Below are 19,787 nucleotides of genomic sequence, written 5' to 3'. Positions count from 1 at the left end.
CCTGTACTTTTGTTAAGTATATGTTTTACACTTTATGACATTGTTTTAAAAGCACACTAGAAATGACACTGTGCCCAGATTTTCTGTGAAATGATAATTAATATTCACAGATGAGTTTTATCTGTGAGTCAGTGTAAATTGTACTTTTTTATGTGCAGATTGATGAAAACACTATAAGCAGTCAGAGAGAGAATCACAGCAAAGACCCATATCCCATTTACACTGTGATCGACAAGCAGTGCAAAAAGAAGAAACTGAACCGAGGTTTGTTCTGTGTCCATGTGTGTACATGTATATGGGGGTAATGTAAGGCCTGTTTGTGTGTGCTTATAAAGTACAACCCCGATTCCAAAAAAGTTGGGACAAAGTACAAATTGTAAATAAAAACGGAATGCAATGATGTGGAAGTTTCAAAATTCCATATTTTATTCAGAATAGAACATAGATGACATATCAAATGTTTAAACTGAGAAAATGTATCATTTAAAGAGAAAAATTAGGTGATTTTAAATTTCATGACAACACCACATCTCAAAAAAGTTGGGACAAGGCCATGTTTACCACTGTGAGACATCCCCTTTTCTCTTTACAACAGTCTGTAAACATCTGGGGACTGAGGAGACAAGCTGCTCAAGTTTAGGGATAGGAATGTTAACCCATTCTTGTCTAAGGTAGGATTCTAGGTGCTCAACTGTCTTAGGTCTTTTTTGTTGTATCTTCCGTTTTATGATGCGTCAAATGTTTTCTATGGGTAAAAGATCTGGACTGCAGTCTGGCCAGTTCAGTACCCGGACCCTTCTTCTACGCAGCCATGATGCTGCAATTGATGCAGTATGTGGTTTGGCATTGTCATGCTGGAAAATGCAAGGTCTTCCCTGAAAGAGACGTCATCTGGATGGGAGCATATGTTGAGTCTAGAACCTGGATATACCTTTCAGCATTGATGGTGTCTTTCCAGATGTGTAAGCTGTCCATGCCACATGCACTAATGCAACCCCATACCATCAGAGATGCAGGCTTCTGAACTGAGCGCTGATAACAATTTGGGTCGTCCTTCTCCTCTTTAGTCTGAATGACACGGCATCCCTGATTTCCATAAAGAACTTCAAATTTTGATTAGTCTGACCACAGAACAGTTTTCCACTTTGCCACAGTCCATTTTAAATGAGCCTTGGCCCAGAGAGGACGTCTGCACTTCTGGATCATGTTTAGATACGGCTTCTTCTTTGAACTATAGAGCTGGCAACGGCGGATGGCACGGTGAATTGTGTTCACAGATAATGTTCTCTGGAAATATTCCTGAGCCCATTTTGTGATTTCCAGTACAGAAGCATGCCTGTATGTGATGCAGTGCCATCTAAGGGCCCGAAGATCACGGGCACCCAGTATGGTTTTCCGGCCTTGACCCTTACGCACAGAGATTCTTCCAGATTATCTGAATCTTTTGATGATATTATGCACTGTAGATGATATGTTCAAACTCTTTGCAATTTTACACTGTCGAACTCCTTTCTGATATTGCTCCACTATTTGTCGACGCAGAATTAGGGGGATTGGTGATCCTCTTCCCATCTTTACTTCTGAGAGCTGCTGCCACTCCAAGATGCTCTTTTTATACCCAGTCATGTTAATGACTTATTGCCAATTGACCTAATGAGTTGCAATTTGGTCCTCCAGCTGTTCCTTTTTTGTACCTTTAACTTTTCCAGCCTCTTATTGCCCCTGTCCCAACTTTTTTGAGATGTGTTGCTGTCATGAAATTTCAAATGAGCCAATATTTGGCATGAAATTTCAAAATGTCTCACTTTCGAAATCTGATATGTTGTCTATGTTCTATTGTGAATACAATATCAGTTTTTGAGATTTGTAAATTATTGTATTCCGTTTTTATTTACAATTTGTACTTTCTCCCAACTTTTTTGGAATCGGGGTTGTAATAAGTAAGCATAAGGCTGAAATTCTGACAGCATTTTCTGTGCAGATGTCTGGTTTGAGGTTTCGCCTCATGAAGCTGGCTACTCCCTCAGTGGTGCGTTTGTGGATTCAGCCTATTTTGGGAGTCAGTTTGAAGAAGGATGTTTAGTGAATAAACAACCTGAGACTGACTTGCTGTATATGCAAGGTATCTGCAAGGTGCTGTCCAACAGCAGAGATTCCAATAAGTCACACCAAAGTGTCCAGTGGGTCCACTGTTATCACAACACTATATACTACATCCTCAGAATGATAGTTATTTCTCAGTAGTAATTTGCTTCCAAATACCTTAAAATCTAACACATTTTTTTTCTTTTTTGATTCTACAGTGGTGCTTGAAAGTTTGTGAACCCTTTAGAATTTTCTATATTTCTGCATAAATATGACCTAAAACCTCATCAGATTTTCACACAAGTCCTAAAAGTAGATAAAGAGAACCCAGTTAAACAAATGAGACAAAAATATTATACTTGGTCATTTATTTATTGAGGAAAATGATCCAATATTACATATCTGTGAGTGGCAAAAGTATGTGAACCTTTGCTTTCAGTATTTTGTGTGACCCCCTTGTGCAGCAATAACTGCAACTAAACATTTCTGGTAACTGCTGATCAGTCCTGCACACCGGTTTGGAGGAATTTTAGCCCATTCCTCCATACAGAACAGCTTCAACTCTGGGATGTTGGTGGGTTTCCTCACATGAACTACTCGCTTCAGGTCCTTCCACAACATTTCGATTGGATCAAGGTCAGGACTTTGACTTGGCCATTCCAAAACATTAACTTCTTTAACCATTCTTTGGTAGAATGTGTGTTCTTAGGGTCGTTGTCTTGCTGCATGACCCACCTTCTCTTGAGATTCAGGTCATGGACAGATGTCCTGACATTTTCCTTTAGAATTCACTGGTATAATTCAGAATTCATTGTTCCATCAATGATGGAATGCCATCCTGGCCCAGATGCAGCAAAACAGGCCCAAACCATGATACTACCACCAACATGTTTCACAGATGGGATAAGGTTCTTATGCTGGAATGCAGTGTTTTCCTTTCTCCAAACATAACACTTCTCATTTAAACAAAAAAAATTCTATTTTGGTCTCATCTGTCCACAAAATTTTTTTCCAATAGCCTTCTGGCTTGTCCACATGATCTTTAGCAAACTGCAGACGAGCAGCAATGTTCTTTTTGGAGAGCAGTGGCTTTCTCCTTGCAACCCTGCCATGCACACCACTGTTGTTCAGTGTTCTCCTGATGGTGGACTCATGAACATTAACATTAGCCAATGTGAGAGAAGCCTTCGGTTGCTTAGAAGTTACCCTGGGGTCCTTTGTGACCTCGACGACTATTACATGCCTTGCTCTTGGAGTGATCTTTGTTGGTCAACCACTCCTGGGGATGGGAACAATAGTCTTGAATTTCCTCCGTTTGTACACAATCTGTCTGACTGTGGATTGGTGGAGTCCAAACTCTTTAGAGATGGTTTTGTAAGCTTTTCCAGCCTGATGAGCATCAACAATGATTTTTCCGAGGTCCTCAGAAATCTCCTTTGTTCGTACCATGATACACTTCTACAAACATGTGTTGTGAAGGTCAGGCTTTGATAGATCCCTGTTCTTTAAATAAAACAGGGTGCCCACTCACACTTGATTGTTGTCCCATTGATTGAAAACACCTGACTCTAATTTCACCTTCAAATTAACTGCTAATCCTAGAGGGTCATATACTTTTGCCACTCACAGATATGTAATATTGGATCATTTTCCTCAATAAATAAATGACCAAGTATAATGTTTTTGTCTCATTTGTTTAACTGGGTTCTCTTTATCTACTTTTAGGACTTGTGTGAAAATCTGATGATGTTTTAGGGTCCTATTTATGCAGAAATATAGAAAATTCTAAAGGGTTCACAAACTTTCAAGCACCACTGTAGAATTGTGCCTGAAAGGATGGTGTGTTGAATCCCTGGACCAGCAGGAAACATCTTGCTTGAGGATGATGATAGTATTATATAATCATACTTAGTATTATTTACTATTAACTGCTCCCTGGGTGTTATTGCTGTTCACTGCTTCTTGTTCACTACAGCATGGGTTAAATGCAGAGGATGAGATTTGCAATGGTGATCGGCTCATTATGGTGTGCACATAAAAATCAGTACTTTTTTGTTGAAATGTTTTTGCCAGTGTTTCTCTCTATATATTTGGAACAGACTAAATTGGGACCTGAAGGTACACAAATGACACATGAAAAATACCAAACGAGTAAAAATGTCCTCTCTTGAATAAACTAGAGAGCCATGTTACTGAGTATTCTCTCTTCCTCCAGTTTTTTTTTTTTTTTAAATTTTTTTAAAATATAACATTATGGTACATATTCTTCTTGTTTTATAGATTTTTTAACAAACAGAGAGTAAACAGACCCATCCAATGCCCACCCCTACTTCCCATACACACTGCCTTGTGATGACTGAAATAAAATAAAAAAAAAAATAAAAAAATAAAAAAATAAAAAGTGCACATAAGATGTATTAAGGTAGAAAATATATAAATAAATAAAATAAATAACTAAATAAATTAATAAAACTTAAAATCACAATAAGATATAGCACGTCTCGCTCCTAATGAAGATGTCTGAGGACATTGTGCATACACTCATGTATATGTGCAGTTACATGTGCAGTACATTAACTTATCTTATACACAGATGTATGTATAATTTTTATAGATGCTAATGCCGGGTCGCAATATGTGGTCTTAGGGGAGAGTGGAAAGGGTTTGAAAGTATGAGATCAATGGGTCCCATAGTTTATGAAATGATTTTTTTGATCCTCTGATGAAGTATTTGATTTTTTCTAATTTTAGAAAAAGCATTAAGTCACTGAGCCAAGTTGATGCTTTTGGAGGGTGAGGGGATTTCCACTGTAAGACAAGCCTTCTACGAGCCAAAAGAGAGCCAAAAGCAAACGCATTTACTTGCTTGGATGTCATTGGGATCTCAGGATCCACTATTCCAAAAATGGCAAGTTCTGCAGTGGGTTGTATATTGGTATCAAACGCCTCGTTCAAAGTTTTGCAGACATCTGACCAAAAGTCTATTAACTTTGGGCAGGACCAAAATGCATGAGTCATGTTAGCTGAAGGTGAATTACAGCGATCACACCTATCTTCAATGTCTGGATATATCTTGGACAACTTTGATTTGGTGTAGTATGTCCTGTGCAAAACTTTGAATTGTATTAAGCTCAGGCGTGCACAAGATGTTGTGCCGTTGACTGTATTTTGAGCATATTCCCAAATAGTGTCTGAAATTTCTGTTCCCAGTTCTTCCTCCCAGTCATTTTTGAATTTATCTAGTGTTACACATTGAATGGAAGAGATTAAATTGTAGATGGATGAAATTTGACCTTTGTGTACCATGTTGATCCCCAGAACTTTCTCCAGCCCTGATTCCACTGGCAAGTGTGGGAAAGTTGGGCTTAGTGTCCGCATGAAATGTCGAACCTGGAGGTATCTAAAATAATCTGAACGTTGCAATTGGTATTTGCCAGCTATTTCAGTAAAACTACCAAAAATACCATCTATATAGAAATCAACACACCTATCCAAACCCTTCCTTTGCCATTCAGTAAATGTATGGTCTAGCTGGGCAGCTGGAAAGAGGTGGTTTTTACAGATTGGACTGTATAAGGAAAATTCTATGAGTTTAAAATGTTGTCTAAACTGTGCCCATATTTTGAGAGTTGAGGTTACTATTGGGCTGGACGTAAAATGTGAGGGTGATAGTGGTAGTTTAGCCGTTGTCAAAACAGAGAGTGAAGTGGATAGACAAGAATTTGCCTCGATTTGGCACCAATCTGCGTCTGGGGTTTGAAACCAGTATATAACTTTGTGTATGTTACAAGCCCAGTAATAATATTTCAAGTTGGGAAGTGCTAGGCCGCCTACATCTCTGGGCCTTTCCAGAAGTTCTCTGCGAATTCTGGGGGTTTTACAGTCCCATAGAAATGAAGAGAGTAGCTTGTTCAGTGATTGAAAGAATGACTTAGGAAGGAAGATAGGAAGACACTGAAACAAATATAAGAATCTAGGAAGCACATTCATTTTTATGCAGTTCGCTCTACCTGCAAGTGATAATTGGAGTGCAGACCATCTTTTAATATCAGATTCTAGATTATTAATAAGAGGGGTAATGTTTTTGTTGAAGAGATCAGAAAAAGAACGGGTGATATTTATACCAAGGTATCTAAAGCCAGATTTTGATATGCGGAATGGAAGTTCACTGTCTGAAAGTTGAAGTGCCAAAGTATTGATGGGAAAACATTCACTTTTAGCTAGGTTTAATTTGTAACCCGAAAACACACCAAACTCTTTTAAAGAATTGATAATAAAAGGAACACATCTGACTGGATCTGAAATGTACAGCAAAAGGTCGTCAGCATAGAGAGATAACCTATGCTCAGTTCCCATTCTATGGATGCCCTGTATATTAGTAGAAGATCTTAGCTTAATGGACAGGGGTTCAATCGCTAGTGCAAACAACAGAGGGCTAAGGGGGCACCCTTGTCGGGTGCCCCTTGACAAATGAAAGAATTGAGAGGCTACCCTGTTAGTCAGCACTGATGCTTTGGGTGAAGCGTATAACAGGTTGATCCAAGAGATAAATGTAGTACCAAAGCCAAATTTCTCTAATACAGCAAATAAGTAAGGCATTTCTATTCTATCAAAAGCTTTTTCTGCGTCCAGGGAGACAACCACCTCTGGCACCCCCCTGGACGCTGGGGAGTGAATAACATTAAGCAATTTCCTGATATTTACAAAAGGATGTCGGTTCCTCATAAAACCAGTCTGGTCCATTGAGATAATAGGAGATATGACTTTGTCTAATCTTAAAGCTAGGAGCTTAGCTAATATTTTAACGTCTGTATTTAAAAGAGAGATTGGTCGGTAGGAACCACACTCAAGTGGATCCTTACCTGGTTTTAGAATGAGTGAGATGGAGGCCTCAGTAAGACTATGTGGAAGAGTGTTTTGTTCTAAAGAGTAATTATACATTTCTGACAAGACTGGAGCTAGCTTTGCACTAAACTTTTTATAAAATTCGACAGGGTAGCCGTCAGGACCTGGAGTTTTATTATTCTGCATGTTCTTAATGGCATCTGCAATTTCCTGTAATTGTAGAGGTTTATCTAACTCGTCTCTCGCAGCGTCTTCTAGAGAGGGGAATTCAAGGTCATCTAAAAACTCTTTCATGTTTGAGGTGTCTTGTGGGAATGTAGATGTATACAATTCTGAGTAGAATTCTTTGAAGGTGGTATTTATCTCCCTTGGGTCTATGGTTAATACTTGTGAAGATGTACGAATCTGTGGGATCAGGCGTGAGGCAGCTCTACTTTTTAATTGATAGGCCAAAAGACGGCTAGCTTTGTCACCATGTTCGTAGTAATGTCCTTTGGACCATAGCAGGTGCTTCTCAGTTCTTTCCAGGGATAACAAGTCATACTGAGTTTTCAGTTCAATTCTAACTTTGTTTAGCTCCGGTGTGGGGGTTATAGAATATTGGTGGTCTATTTTTTTAATTGCTGAAATAAGCTCTTTCTCCTTCCGCTTCTTTTCCTTATTACGTGATGTGGAGTATGAAATGATCTCACCTCTTATGACAACTTTTAGTGTCTCCCACAGAGTAGATGGAGAAATTGAGTCACTTCTGTTGAATTCTAGAAACTCATCTATGGCCCCTGAAATGTGTTTGCAGAATTTATTATCAGCTAGTAGGGCAGTGTTTAATCTCCAGGTATTATGTTGTGTAAGATTTTGTGAAAATGTTATATCAAGGATTACAGGCGCGTGGTCGGACTCTACAATGGCCATATATTCAACTTTCTCAACAGCAGGGAGAAATGTTTTGTCAATAAAGAAATAGTCTATCCTGCTGTATGTGTGATGTACATTAGAATAAAAGGAAAAATCCTTTTTCTGGGGATATAAAAATCTCCATGGGTCCACACAACCAATCTTATGCGTTAAGTCAGAAAGTATTTGAGACATTTTAGATCGGGTAAGGGTTTTAGGACATGAGCGGTCCATAGACGGGTCAATTACAGTATTAAAATCACCAGCTAGGATAAGCCTGTGTGTGTCCAAGTCTGGTATGAGGGAGAAAAGTTTAGAAATAAAGCTGCTGTCATCCCAGTTTGGGGCATACACATTTACAAGTATTATGGGGATGTTGAAGAGAGAACCTGGCACAATTAGAAATCTGCCTTGAGGATCACAGATTACTTTGGATGGAGCAAATAATATGCTTTTATGGATTAATATTGATACCCCGCGCGCTTTAGTAGTGAAGCTGGAGTGAAAGCTTTGACCAACCCAATTCTTCTTGAGTCTAATCTGATCTGCAGCTGTAATATGGGTCTCTTGCAAAAACGCGAGACCCACCTTTAACTTTTTTAAATGGGAAAAGACACGTGCTCTTTTAATTGGCCCATTGAGCCCTTTAACGTTCCAACTTATAAATCGTATTGGTGAAGAGGAAACATTACGCCCGACATTATGTGTATTACCATCAGACATATCCAAATAAGACATACAGGAGAAAAAATGGGAGGTAATGAGACGAGTCTATAACTAAATAAAATGTTTTCATGTATTTAAATGCCCATAAGAAAAAATAAATCCCTTTGGCAGTGTGTCCCCTTTTAATAAAACAAAAACCTATCCAAGCCCCTGAAAGTGCCCTCCCCATCTTAAACAAACTATATACAATACCTATGTCTGTCATCTGAACAGAGACAAACTGCAGGCGTTGTTCTAATAATATCAGTCTCTTCCGATACATTCCAAACCGTCTTATAGGCTGTGGAGCAATGACCGTTAAACTGTCATTGAGTTGGAGTGGAGATTAATGACCATGGTTAACAAAGTAGTCGTAGAGTTCACCAAAATTATCGTGAAAGAAAAGAAAAAAAAAAAAGGAGTGAAAAGGGGAGAGAGAGAGAGAGAGAGAGAAGGCCAACTAAAGTGCACCAACCCCACTGTCACATTAAGGCTGTTGAGTAGGTGGGCACACGTCATTAGAATTAAATTACAGTTACAAAAAAAAAAAAAAAATTATAGAGAGAATAGAAGGACCGGTAAGGCCTGATGTGTACCAAATATGTCATTACAGTCAGTAGGGTAGACATAAGCATGGCGAGTTTAAGTCAGAGTTCAAGCACTGCAGGTTACTGACCCTCGACAGGCTGTAAACCAGAGCCTGGGTGCTGTCATTCTGTGGTACCTGGCGCCATAACCCGACGGTGATAGAATGTCTGTGCCTCCTCCGGTGTGTCGAAGTCCAAGGTGTCCCCTTTGAAGAACACACGTAGTGTGGCTGGAAACCGGAGTCGGAACTTTATCCCCTTTGAGTAAAGTGCGTGCTTGATGTCGTTGAATCCCTTCCGTTTCTTCGATACACTCATGCTGAAGTCTGGGTAAATCCGAACAGTGACGTTCTTGTATTGCAAGGTGTTCTGCCTGGCAAAATTTAAGAGACGTTCCTTATCTTGAAACCGGTTAAAGCATACCAGGAATGTTCGTGGGTTTTGCGCAGCAGTCGCTGGGGCATTCCCTACTCGATGCGCTCTCTCCAAGACTGGCGCCGAGTCGAATAGGTTTTCGCCTGTGAGCTCCATCAGCATTTTGGACATAAATGCCACAGTGTCTTGGTTGCCTTCACTGCCTTCTAAAACATTTACGATTCTCAAATTGTGACGGCGTGAACGGTTTTCAAGACCTTCAATGCGATCGAGCAGTGCTGCATTCTGCTTTTGTAGAGAGTCGATGGCTAGCTCCGCTGCAGTGATTTTCTCGAAATTATCACCTGCTAAAGTTTCTACGTCGGTCAGGCGAGTTTGAAAACCGTTCACCATTTCTCGCAAGGCGTCGACAGAAGCTTGTAGAGGTCCGATAGATTCCTGGATGAGACTGGAAATGTCCTCCTTTATGCTGACACGTTGTTTAGACAGTTCTTGCACTAACTGGGTCATTGATATTCCTTCTTCTTGGGAGGGACGGTTAGCAGGAGACGCCATTGCAGCTTTGTTGGCGATTGTATTTCTTGTGTTCGGTGGGGCAGAATTCGGCTTCTGTCTTGAAGATTTGCTCATCATCTGTTTGTAACTAAAACGTATATGCTCCTTTCCCCGTTAATAAAATTGGGTTTTATTGGCCACTGGACAGTTAATTTAAAAGTTACTTTCAAGCGTGGTCAGAGCTCCTCACCCTTGCTGCCTATCTATCCATGGCACCGGAAGCCAGTCACCCCAGTTTTTTTTTTACTCACATTAATATTCATAAATGCACTGTCAACTCTTAACGCACTCCCATGTCCATTTCCCCTCAAATCTAAGAGAATCAACAGCACAGAGGCTGATGTAAACTTACACACAATGAAAAGAGAGAACTGAATGGAAAGGAAATTTCTTTTAGCATGTTGTCAGTTTATGACAAAAAAAAGTTAATAAAATCATGTTTATGAAGGTTCTCAGAATTCTTTCAGTTCTTAATAAGGTTCTGTGCAGGTTCTCAAGGTTCTTAATAAAATCATTTGACTGGTAATGCATGTAAACAAATGATTGAGAAATATGCATTATCCTCCTAAGGCCCAAGCTGTTTTTTTACATGCATTTTTTATTTCTCTTTGCTATTTGGGCTTATTAGAACCTCATTCTCATCTCATTATCTCTAGCCGCTTTATCCTTCTACAGGGTCGCAGGCAAGCTGGAGCCTATCCCAGCTGACTACAGGCGAAAGGCGGGGTACACCCTGGACAAGTCGCCAGGTCATCACAGGGCTGACACATAGACACAGACAACCATTCACACTCACATTCACACCTACGGTCAATTTAGAGTCACCAGTTAACCTAACCTGCATGTCTTTGGACTGTGGGGGAAACCGGAGCACCTGGAGTAAACCCACGCAGACACGGGGAGAACATGCAAACTCCACACAGAAAGGCCCTCGCCGGCCCTGGGGCTCGAACCCAGGACCTTCTTGCTGTGAGGCGACAGCGCTAACCACTACACCACCGTGCCGCCCTTATTAGAACCTGATTAGAATAAAAACTAAGCATCATCTTTTGATAAGATGTACTTTTAGAGAAAAAGTATGTCCACATATGTGGATTCTTGTTCCGAATTTCTAAAAAGTGCTGTCCACGCATGTGACCGCTAAGCCCTAGGAGGTTAAATGAGCATGTTAAACATGGAGAAATGTTATATACAGCCACGTAAATAAATTATCATAATTAACCAGAGACCACTAACTGTTTATCCTTCTGATATTTTTACACAGGACTCTGTGGCAGTGCCCTCGCTGATGGACAAGAGATACGGAAATGGTTATGGGAACATATCAAAAGTATTAATGCCTTTTGATTAATTTTTCACTCATCTGTTTTATTTGTTTTTCCATTTAAGGAGTCAGTCTGGACAACTAGACATCTTCAATCTATAATATTCCAAAATTAACTGCTATGAGTGCTCAGTTTAATGTATCTGTTTTGAATTTCTCTCTCTCTCTCACACACACACACACACACGCGCGCACACACACGCACACACACAGAATTAATTCCATTTCCACAAGACTCATCCCAGGGCCAAAAGGTGCTCTGAAATCTAGTGAAGCTGCGCATATGTGCTCTGAACAAGGAAGATCCCACAAGTCTAATCACAGAAATGACTCCATTACTAGAAGGTACGCTGTTCAGAAATGTTTTATACTGTTAAAAATACATTTCTGTTGTCTAGAAGAGTTAATTTAAATAACAAAAATATTTAGAAATAAAGTCATGTATGAATGGTGTATGAGAGAAGTCTGTAAATTTATCATAAAACTTGGTAAATGCTCCTTTACTAAGATATGAACCGGTCATGTATTCCACCACAGGAAAGCTGGATGAACATGGGAGAGCAATGTTCATCTCTCCAGAAGAGTTACTATACGACCACAAGCATAAGATACAGAAGAAATACACACGGACGATATGTGAAAACTTCAAAAATTGGTTTGGGGACTTTGAGAGTAGTGAGTTTATCAAAATTCTCAGTTCTTCAATATTCAGTACATTTATTTTGTGAAACGTCATATGGATCTGTCACCATACCTTTAGATACATGGTTTATTTATAATAGCTTTTTAATGATAATTTTTTGAAATGAATATTTCCTTGTATTTTGTTAGGATTTAAATATCATGATGGGTGGCACAGTGGCGTAGTGGTTGGCACTGTCACCTCACAGAATGAATGTTCTGGGTTCAAGCCCAGTGGCTGATGGGGGGCCTTTCTGTGTGGAGTTTGCATGTTCTACCTCTGTCTGCGCGGGTTTCCTCCGGGTGCTCCTGTTTCCCCCACAGTCTAAAGACATGCAGATTAGGTTAATTGGTGGCTCTAAATTGACCGTAGGTGTGAGTGTGAATGGTTGTTTGTCTCTATGTGTCAGCCCTGTGATAATCTGGCGACTTGTCCAGGGTATACCCCACCTTTCACCCATAGTTTGTCACAGTCCAGTCCATCCATGCCTGAGTTTGTGGGACTTCCATGCCAGATCCGGGACAGGAATTCAGTCCTGCCCTGCTGAAGGCCATCTTCCCTGAAGCGGCACTCCCACACCTGCTACCACTCCCCTCCCATCAGCCAGGGCTTTCTTAAGAGCTGTTTGGAGCTACTCCAGTTGCCAGACTGTCTTTTGCAGACTTTCCTTGCCTCGCTACAGCACTTTGGTATTGTGACTTCTCAATTCCCCCTTCCTGTATCGTTCTGTGTTTTGTTTTGTTTTTTTTGTCTAGTTTTCTGTCCAGTTTTTGCCCCGTTTTACCTGCCTGTTCCTTTGGATTGTGTTTTGTGCTTCCTCTGCCTGGGTTTCCCTTGTCCCTGTTTTCTTCAGTTTTTGTGAAGATTTTTCTGTCCTGTTTTTGTCCCTGACCGTGCCTGCCTGCTCTTCTGTGTTTTTGACCTCTTGGCCCGTTCTTTGACCACCGATTTTTGCCTGAGCCCTATTGTACCGCTGCCCTGTACTTCATTAAAGAAGTTTCTTTTTGTACACTGCCTGTCTTGAGTCTGCTCTTGGGTCCTCACTTCACCTCAGCTCGCCATCTCTGACATAGTTAGCTGGGATAGGCTCCAGCTTGCCCATGACCCTGCACAGGATAAGTAGTTACGGATAATGGATGGATGGATGGATGGATGGATACCATCACACTGGCCTGTGTAGAGGTTATAAATGGATGAAATCTGGTTTTGGAATTCAGGACTTATGCCAGTGGCAGTTAGAATGCTAATATAATCATAGATTAGTTTGACTTGAGGCATTGGCACAGCTTTTGCTTTTCCACTGTATCACTTCTGAAGCATGTTACTTCAGTATTACAGTACATCGTCACTTTTCTTAATGGAAGTACATGTCTAGTTTCATTGAATTCCATTAATTTCATATATGTGTGTGTGTGTTGTATATGCCTAATCATATGAGAACGTGCTAATATATCTTAATTATTGGACAGCACGGTGAGGCAGTGGTTAGCACTGCCGCCTCATAGCAAGAAGGTTCTGGGTTTGAGCCCAATGGTTGACTGGGGCTTTTCTGTGTGGAGTTTGCATGTTCTCCTCATGCCTGTGTGGGTTTCCTCTAAATCAGGGGTCGGCAACCCTAGGCATGTGTGCCACAACTGGCACACCGAGGAATTTCCAGTGGCACACTGACGATGATACACAAACCTAATTATTCAACACATTAAAAATGTTCAAACGTCATCTTGAACTGTCGTTGGCTTTTGCATGGCGAGCCTGCTCTTTTAGCATGACTACACAACAACATAGCGCCCCCCTCCCAGTGTTGCCAGATACTGCTGACGTTTTCCAGCCCAAAATATGTTCAAAACCAGCCAAAATGCACTTAAAACTGCCCAATCTGGCAACACTGCCCCCTCCCCATATTTCTCACGAGATGGGCCCACTTGATGCAGCAGTTGCGCTAAGATGGCAAAGAAGCCGACAGTTCGGGCTTTCCTCTCCTCGTGGACCAAAGAATATGGGTTCGTTTCTCAGAGGGACCGTGCTGTGTGCACGTTGTGTTTTGAAAGTGTTGTGTGTCGAACATCCAGTGTTAAACGTCATTTCGAGGCAAAGCATGAAAAGACTTTCAAAGATCAGGCAGATAAGGACGAATCAATCTCACACGCAGTGTGCAGATATGGGAAGCAAGCCCACACTTTAAAAGTCTTTGCCTCAGCTAAAAACAATGCCACTGAAGCTAGCTATATAATTTCTCACTGCATAGCTAAACATGGAAAGCCATTCACAGACGGTGAATACATTAAAGGTGCCCTTCCACCAAAAACTTTTAATACTGGCTCTTTTTGAAATACCATAGTTCACTCCGAGTTGCATATGCATGCTGCATGTGAAAATGTAATTCTACTCCCATTCCCTGTATTAGCTTATGAAAGAAAATAGTCGGAAAAACGAGCGGATCTGAAAAAGCCATACGATCTTACGTCGCTTCGAAAATTAGTATTCATGGCCTCACCCACCTTAGCTTGCGACCGCCCATGGGAAGGAAGTTCGGATTTAAGCGTGAGGAGAGATAGCAGAGCAGCATCTCGTCAGTAGCTAATGAAGAGGACCTAACAGCAAGTTGAAAACATGGCTGAACAAGTTCGTGCCTGTGTTATTTGTGGCAGTAACACATCAACATTGCATGTTTGGGGAGGCTGGGAGCTCCCCTGCGCGAGTTACGAGTGTTCAAAGTCGGGCTGGAGTCGCCGACAGAAACGAAACCTAAGCGGAGCGCCGCGGAGCGCCGCGGAGCGCCTCGGGGCGAATTACATCCCGAGGCGCGGGGCTAGCCCGCCCTGGCAGTGCTGGTTCGTTGGGGAGAGGGCAGAGGTCGCTGGCTGCCAATTTGGGGAGGCTGGGAGCTCCCCTGCCCAAGTTACGAGTGTCCAAAGTCGGGCTGGAGCCGCCGACAGAAACGAAACCTAAGCGGAGCAACGTTGCAAGATAGAAGAGCTGAAGAATAAATGGTTGGAATTTATCTTTGGAACACCACCAGCGAAGTATAATGCAGCGTTAGTACTGTGTTCTGATCATTTCAACCACAGTGACTTTTCAAACTTCGGTGACTTCAGTAGTGGTTTTGCTTCAAGGTTGCATTTAATCCCTGGATCTGTGCCGTCAAGACGATTGACCACCAGCTCACAAGCTGTAAGTAAAACATGAGCTCTTTATTCGAAGGTTTTTGTTACAAAATAGCATGTTCATATTCTCCATGTTAGCATGCATGACATGGTCACAAGCTATAGGCAGGGATGAGAGTTTTCCGCTTTTTCTGAGTAAAAAAACGACCTTTTTATATTATGCCAAATCCGTTGAGAATTTTTTTTATTAATTTCGGGGGGTTGGGGTATGTTCCTTCATGCTGTTTAAACTTTATTAACTCCAATGATGTTTACACATTATTTGTAAGTTGCCATCTTTAGTCTCGTTTAAATCTTGTTGAATGTGATGTAAAATTCGTGTTACCTACATTATTGGTCAAAACATCGATGTCGAGACCATAATAGCCAATCAAAACAGTTTTTACAAAGACACCCACATCCGCTTGTTCTGACCCACTGGAGGTAGTGTCACAGTGCTGTTAGCCAATCAGAGGTAACACATTTACATGTCATGAATATTAATGAGTAAGAGCTGAAATCCTGTCGTTCTCCTGCCACCCACTCCTCCAGCAAACTAGAACAGCCTGAAACAGGAGAACCACAGCATTTTTTTCACCAAAACTGGCTCACAGGGCATTCATTCATACTAGAGACCACCGCACAATTAATGAAAAAATGATGCAATGACACCTTTTAAGGAGGCCTTTCTCTCCAGCTCGGATAGTCTTTTTGAGGGGCTGCCAAATAAAGAGACAATAAAATCAAGAATAAAAGATATGCCCGTATCAGCCAGAACTGTTGAGCGACAAATTGGTGAAATGGCAGAAAACGTAAGGGTGCAGCAAACAACTGGCATAAAGTGGGTTAAAGTGTGTGAGGTTAATGACATAAAACAAGTGCAGTGGTGTTTTACATTTGCTCAATGCATTAAATATCCATATCCGTCTAAAATGTGTGGTGTCTAATTACACATAGTTAACAAGAAAATTTCTAATTGGTACTACATGGCAAAAAGGTTGCCGACCCCTGCTCTAAATGCTCTAGTTTCTTCCCACAGTTCAGAGACATGCAGATTAATTCAACTGGCTACTCTAAAGTGCCCATAGGTGAATATGTGTACCTGACATGAGTTGAGGGTTTGGGTCCTTGGAATTCATGGAAGCTAGTTGATGGCTTCCTGGATCGCCAACCTTCAACTATGAGGATGGTGACAGACAGACTTAATTATTGAAGTAAATAAGTATCAACTTGTATACAAATAGGGGCCTTTCACTGACATCACAGATGTTTGTTTATCATGCAGCATCAGCCATACTGCCAGGCAAACAAAGAAACATAGCCGCAACAGTCAATAATGAAAATTGAGACAACTGCAGTCAGTACAATCTCTCTGAAATTATTAAAAATGTATATTATACCAGCAGATCATGTTACATCCAAAAGCTGAAACTTGCAGGCATCACAGATCCATATAATTTACCCACCAATGTATTTATTTATTCTGCCTGCTGTGTACACACTCCCGCGCTCTCTCTCTCTCTCTCTCTCTCGCTGTGAGAGAGAGTTACAAGAAGGTCCAGATAAAGAAAAAGACCTTATTATGACAACGGTAAGCTCAAACAAGGACTTCTAACAGTAATAAACAAGCCAGGGCCTAGAGCTAGCATATTTTTATGGTGTTTAGCCTCATCTGTATTATCAGTACATGACAAACATGCTGCTAGTCTAGCCAAGCATTATGTCTAATAAAATATATCACATCCAAAGCCCACATCCAGATATAAATTTTAACATTGCACAGAGCTTTCATACTCACCTAATATAAAATGTTCTCCACACACATGGGAATGCTTTATTGGAATCCGGTCTTTGTTGGCATCCAATCCAGTTGTTTACCTACAGCTCTCCATTTTTCTCATCTTTCTGGGTTTGCCAGGAAGCGGTGAAAAGTTAAACCAGGCTTATCTCCATGTCTGTTATTACATCTGTTAGGACTGGGACTGTTTTGGCCTCTAGAGGCCGCTGTTATTTCCATCTTGTCATGTTTGTTTTGGCCTCTAGAGGCCGCCACTGTGTTTTTGTATTTGTCTTCATTGCCTGTTTCCTGCCCCGCCCTGTTCCTTAATTAGTGTGTGTATAAATACCACTCTGTTTGTTCCCTTGTCACGGAGTCTTTTTCCTATGCTATGCCTGTTAGTGCTAGTTCCCTCTGTTCCATGTTCCTTGCCTGTGTCTTTGTGGTTTTTGTACTTTGCTTTCTTTTTGGACCTTTTTGAATTTTGTTTTTACCATTTTTGAGATCTTCTGAGCGTTTGCATTTTTGCCTTTTCTTTTCTTATTTTTGGACTTTGAACTTTTGGATATTTTTTATTTTCCCTTTATCTTCTGAGCTTTTGGATTACTTTTGTTTTTTGCCGTGGATTGTACATTTTGTAAATAAACTTTTTGATACTTTTCTACTTCCGCCTCACGCCTCTGCACTTGAGTCATCCCCCTGGTGACCTAGTGGGGGTTTGCTGGATTATCACACCAGCGAACCAGGTTCGAATCCCAGCAAAACCCTAACAGAAAGACTCCGTCATGACCGACTCAGCAGAGGCTTCTTCATCTGTCTACCCGGCCAACCTTCAGGGAATGATGGCTGCATTAACATGCCTCGGATCCACCATGGACACTCATGGACGGACTCTCGCAAGCCAACGTGAGACCCTTGCTCGCCACGAGGTACTGCTTCAGCAGATTGGGAAAACCCTGGCACAGCTGACTTCTCTGCCCCCATCTCCTCCGCCTGATTCTGCTCCTGCTCCACCATCCGCTCCTGCTCCAGTGCCCCCTGCCATGCTGCCTTCTTCACCTCGCGAACCCAGCCTTCCTGCACCACAGAGGTATGACGGCAAGCACAGTGAGTGTCGAGAGTTCCTTACCCAGTGCCAACTCACCTTTGAGCTTCAGCCTACCACCTACACTACGGATCGTCGCAAGATTGCCTTTGTGATAACCTTGTTAGCTGGTAAGGCGCGGGCCTGGGCCACTGCTATCTGGCAGAGACAGGGACCCGAGTGCTCTGATTTCCAGCTGTTTACTGAGGAGATGCTTCGTGTCTTCGATCAAGCAGACATCAGTAAAGACGCAGCCAGAAAGCTCATGTCCATCCGGCAAGGGGGAAGCGTCGCAGACTACGCCATCTCGTTCCGGACGCTAGCAGCAGTAAGTGGATGGAACGAGACTGCCCTGGTGTCAGCCTTCCACCATGGTCTGTCTGACCCCATCAAAGATGGTCTGGCTTCTATCGGATGCCCTAGTGACCTCGAAACACTGATCTCACATTCTACTCGTCTGGACAACAGGATGAGAGAACGCCACCAAGTCCTGAGCCTCCCCGGCCTCCCTGCCTCTACCTGGAGCCCATCTACCTCCTCCAGTGACTGTCCAGAACCCATGCAAGTGGGTCATACTCGCCTCTCCGCATCTGAGAGGGAGCGCAGAAGGAGGGACAAGTGCTGCATCTACTGTGGCAAGCCTGGTGACTTCCGAGCATCATGTCCCGAACTCTCGGGAAAAGGACCGCCCCGTCCAGCCGAGGGAGGGTTGTGACAGGGCCTACCCTCTCTCCTGAACTTCCTGGCCAAGGAGTTTACATCCCAGTCTCCATCTCCTGGGGTGAGTCCGTCCACTCTTGTCAAGCCTTGTTAGACTCCGGGGCGGCTGGAAACTTTATGGATGTTCACTTCGCCCAAAGTATCAATGTCCCGACTGCACCTCTTGAAGTCCCACTGTCTGTGTCTGCCCTGGATGGCCAAGCCTTAGGTGATGGAAGAGTCACCTAAGTAACTTCTCCAGTCTTCCTCCAGTCTCAAGGTCACAAGGAAGAAATATCCCTGCACCTGATTCCTTCACCAGAGTTCCCAGTGATTCTAGGCCTTCCTTGGCTTACCCGCCACAACCCTCACATAGACTGGGTAACAAGCCAGGTTGTGGAATGGGGCCCTGCGTGCCATGCCTCTTGTCTGCTCTCTAGCTCTCCTGTGTCTCCTGCCGAGCCCCCTGATCTCACCGAGCTATCTCAAGTTCCCACAGAGTACTGGGATTTGAAGGAGGTATTCAGCAAAAGCAGGGCCACCGTTCTTCCTCCGCACCGGGCCTACGACTGTGCCATCGACTTGCTCCCTGGGACTACCCCTCCTCGTGGCAGACTGTTTTCCCTCTCTCAGCCAGAACGCAAGGCCATGGAGGAATATCTCAAAGACGCCCTGGTCTCTGGGTTCATTCGACCCTCCACCTCACCTGCTGGTGCCGGCTTCTTCTTTGTCGGCAAGAAGGATGGGGGGCTCCGACCATGTATTGACTACAGGGGCCTGAACAAGATCACTGTGCGCAACCGATATCCCCTTCCGCTGATGTCCACAGCATTCGACCTGCTCCAAGGCACCACCGTCTTCACCAAGTTGGACCTACGGAACGCACACCATTTCATCCGTATCCGACAGGGAGACGAGTGGAAGACTGCCTTTAACACCCCGTCTGGGCACTATGAATACCAGGTGATGCCCTTCGGACTCACCAACGCACCAGCTGTTTTTCAGGCCCTAATCAACGACGTCTTGAGGGAC

The 19,787-nt window shown here is 42.5% G+C and overlaps 1 pseudogene; it reads left to right on the top strand.

Moving 5' to 3' along the window:
* The window catches only part of LOC132897568 (cytosolic phospholipase A2 gamma-like), an 82,744-nt pseudogene that overhangs the window by 18,427 nt on the left and 44,530 nt on the right, over window positions 1-19,787 (top strand).

The sequence above is a fragment of the Neoarius graeffei genome, chromosome 14 (genome assembly GCF_027579695.1).
Source record: "Neoarius graeffei isolate fNeoGra1 chromosome 14, fNeoGra1.pri, whole genome shotgun sequence".
Lineage (NCBI taxonomy): Eukaryota > Metazoa > Chordata > Actinopteri > Siluriformes > Ariidae > Neoarius > Neoarius graeffei.
Note: the sequence above shows the minus strand (reverse complement) of the source record. Positions and strands in the feature narration are given on the sequence as shown.